The sequence below is a fragment of the Microplitis demolitor genome, chromosome 3 (genome assembly GCF_026212275.2).
Source record: "Microplitis demolitor isolate Queensland-Clemson2020A chromosome 3, iyMicDemo2.1a, whole genome shotgun sequence".
NCBI classification, from domain to species: domain Eukaryota; kingdom Metazoa; phylum Arthropoda; class Insecta; order Hymenoptera; family Braconidae; genus Microplitis; species Microplitis demolitor.
In genome coordinates, this window is record NC_068547.1 from 21,227,179 (window position 1) to 21,231,486 (window position 4,308).

General features: G+C 24.6%; 1 long non-coding RNA gene across 1 annotated transcript; it reads left to right on the top strand.

Annotated features, from left to right (window-relative positions):
- Nucleotides 1-387: 387 nt before the first annotated feature.
- On the top strand, nt 388-4,103 carry LOC128667496 (uncharacterized). The gene is made up of 3 exons (XR_008403470.1): nt 388-464; nt 3,144-3,445; nt 4,002-4,103. It is a non-coding gene; the product is annotated as an uncharacterized LOC128667496 (long non-coding RNA).
- Nucleotides 4,104-4,308: the final 205 nt, after the last annotated feature.

Consider the following 4,308-nt stretch of genomic DNA (forward strand, 5'->3'; position numbering starts at 1 on the left):
CTGAGGAAATTAAATAAATACAGTCATCCGTTCCGCATTTCATCCGAAAATTTTTCACACTTTTTCGAAAATAAAAATTTAACTACTTGTTGAATTAGGTCATTTTGCTCCGTTTTTCCCTATTGGAGATTGTTATGTGACAACTCGAGTGAGGTACGAAACCCATACCCGATCAGGGAACTAGTACTCGATCATTTATGGATTTGTATATCTATATTTACTAAATTTTACTAAATATAGATATGTAAATACATGGAGTATCAGGTCTTTTACCCTACTCTGCTACAACGCATGCTTCTTCTGTTCGAGTACGCAATCTAGGTGGGGGCAATGAACGTTTTCGGATATATATACACTTGTTGAAGAGCAGCCCGGTAGTCAGTTCAGTTTACACCTCAAGTGATAAAAGACTTCCTGACCAAATTCGATCGAAGCACAACAAATACAATCGCCACTATCCACAAGTGAGTATAAAATATTTAAGTACAACAATTATTATCTTATTACAATTATTTTAAATTACAATAAAAAAGTGATAGCACACAAATAAAAATTAATTAGATAATAAATGTAATTTAAATTTGAACTTCATAAACGAGTTTCTATTGAGTATACATTTATATTATTATGTTAAAATATTTATTTATCACACAATATTATTTCATTTAATTATAAGAAATAGAGTTGCAGAAGTTTAAAGAGAAATTTATAAAATAAGAATTTTTTTTTTTCGTCACATGAAAATTGCTGGCAAATGAGGTAACTTCAAATTATAAATTTTTTTTTACGTTTTTTTCTTGCCTACTTTAATGAATTTATTGTTGTTATATTAATGAAAAAACATTTCAAATGTACGGGTATTAATCACAAAAATGATTTTCTCTATTTGCATTAATGGATTTTATGCTTCGTCAATAATTTTTTTTTTTTTTTATATCTTCAAATAAGCTCTTACATAAGATTTAAGCTCTTCAGGTGTATGATCTTACAAGGAAATTTCTTTTTGCCGCTGAATTTATCTACTTATTTTTTTCTTTTACTTTTATTCCATAGATTAAGTGATATTACAACTTAAATCTGTTTGTAAAGAATATTGTGTGATTCTTTTTTTTTTTTTTTCAATTTTATTGAAAATATTCAAAGTTATAGCGACGTCGGTGAATTTTTTTTTCGGATCTCAGCACAGATGAAAACGTTACATATATAATTATTAGACATAGAAAAACAAAATTTATTTATATTCATGATACTCGTGCTTACAGCCCTAAACTGAGATAATTTTATATAAATGAATCGTTCATTTGAGAAACCCCATAAGTCGTTTTTTTGATATTGGGTTTGTTGCATTTTTGGGTTCTTTGGATGTCCCCCCATAGAAATTAATGAAAATATACATCAAATCAGTGTTTAAAAAACAATTAACGGAGTGACAGAAATTTCATTTTATCGAGAAACCCTACAAGTCAATGACTTATGATGGGGTTTTTCAAATAAGCATATGCAGTTTTAGTTTTATAGAAATAATTTTTTCTGCTTTATTTAAAATTCGCGCGTTTTTTGGAAAAAAAAAATAATAATATGACTAATTAAAATACTCAAATTAATTATTATTTTTTGTTATTTCTGAGTTTCAGAGTTTATACCCCCATGAAAAAAATTTATAAAAAAAATATATGTTAAAATATAAAAAAAAAACATTTTTTATGTAAGAAAATATATAAAAAATACATAAAAAATATATAAATATATATAAAACATGTATAAAAAAAATATTTTAAATAGCAAACTTTTGGACGATTTTCGTATATATTTTATATATTTTAAATCTATAAAAAATATAATTATAAAAATATAAAAAATTTGCATAAAAAATATATTTTTAATTCAACAAAAAACCTAGGTAGAGAAAATATTAAAAAAATTATATAAAAAATATATTTTCAAGTTAATTAACAACACAGAAAAAGAAATATAAAAATTTTATATAAAAAATATATTTTTAATATAACTTTTTAATATTTTTCTATAATTATATTTTTGACAAATTTAAAATAAATTACTAATATATTTTTTTATATTACCAAACCTATATTTTTTTTATATTTTTAAATATAAAAAAAATATATTTTTATACATGTATTTTTATATATTCTAAGATATATTTTTAATATATTTAAAATGTATAAAATATATAAGAAAATCAGGTAGAAGTTAGGTATTGAATATATATATTTTTTCTACATATTTTATATATATTTTTTATGTATTTTTAATATATTTTTTTTTGTATAAAAAATGTATTTATTTTATATTTTAAAATATATTTTTTTTATAAATTTTTTTTAATGGGGGTTTACATATTATATACTTTATTTTATCAGTTTAATAAATTATTTGAGTGGAAAAAATAAAAAATAACAATGATTTTATAACTTTTTCTTCCGTTTGGTTGAAAAACCCCACATAAGTCAATCAACTTTTAATCATTTTTTTAAGTAGTTTCAATTAAAAAATTGAATTCTTCTTGTTTGAATATTTTTTGGGGACGCTAACATTATTTTCTTCAATTATTTATTTATCATTTCAATGGCAAGTGTTTCCAGAAAAATGTTTTTTGAGTTTCCTGAAAAATTTTGTTTTCTTGAAATTATAATTCAGCGCGAAATCATTGTAGAGACTTTTTTAGGCCGGCGAATTAAAGGGCATAAAATTTCCTAAAAAAGTCATAAGATCAGATTATCAAAAAAAATTATTGAAGCCCATGGACTTGTTGGAAGACGAGCAAAAATTTGGAAATGTTTTTTTTCGTCGGTTTTCTTAAAATTATTGCGAAACCGTGCATGATAAAAAAAATTTAAGTCTAGATCTGAAAACGTGAAACTTGAGGCTACAATTAGCTTTTTTATTTTTTTTTTACTCTACGACCATTTTTCACCGAGTTTCAGCATGTTAAAAATCACTAAAAAAATTATAATTTTTTTTATATCCCTTAATTTTTGTCACCAGTGTATATCATTTTATCGAGATCTTAGTATAAATAAATTAATTTTATTACATATTTATTTATTTACTTAATTAATGAAACAATTAGTCAGCCGTATCAGCAAAAAATGTAATTAATATAGTTATTTATTTAAAACAAGGCTACACCAACTGCCAAAGTTATCTTACTGCCAATGCGAGTAACGCTGAGCAATACTTTTTAAAACTATTATACCAAGTGGAAAATTCGGCATCCTTCAAATTAAAAAATTCACCAGAAGATAGAAATTTGTTTTATCCGTAATTCAGTATAACACATAGTAATGGCGTTGCTGAGCGAGGACTCAAAAGCAACATTAATTATCGGAGGTGTTCTTATTATACTAATAGCCTTATCAATGTTTATTGTATATTGCGATAAAAAAGGATACTTCAACTAATTGTTTACGGAAAGCTAGTAGTCGTGAGTATCAGAAAAAAAAGATATGCATCCATATATTTATTGAAAATACAGAGGAGGCCGGGGTACGATAGGACACTTAATAGAGTAAATGACAAAAGTCAAAAATTTTGATTTTTAATAATGAGGAATTTTAAAAACGTCTAAAAATTTATTTTCATTACTTAACTCGCATGACGTCATAGCTAAACGAAAATAATTTTTTTTTTTTTTTTCAAAACATTTTTTTGATTACAGGATACTTTATATCTGTTAATTTTATTACAGTTTCTTTTTTTTTAGTTTAGTTGGAAACTTATCGAACAGGAAAAACTAAAAGTTCAAGTATTTTGATGATTTTCATATTTTCTAAAAATATGAAAAAAAAAGTACCCGAAATTGCGAACTAGTTGGAATATCCCGTTGCACGGTGTGACATGATTGCACAGAAACTGTACAAAGAATATTGTATGTGGTATATAATTTTCATCATTTATTTCTAATATGTCCTATTTTGCCCGGCCTTCTTATAGATATACTTCGTTTAATTACATCAAGCTACATAAAAACTTTTTTACAGATCGTATACCATCAAAAACGAAGAAAGGTTTACTTTATCGTTAAAAACATGAATTTAATGGCGGAAACTGGTGTTAATTTAGTATTAATCTATTTATTTATAATTCTGGTTGCTTATAATTTGAAAGAAATACTAATGTTCATATCAAAAATATATTCTTACTACTTCGACTAGAAAGAAAAAAAAAAAAAGGTCTCATTCTAATTCCGCGTGGTGTAAAAATAAAATTACACCGGTGTTAAAGTGGGGTAACCAGTGTGAAAGCGGGGTAACCAGTGTAAAAGCAGAGTAATATCGGTGTAAAAGC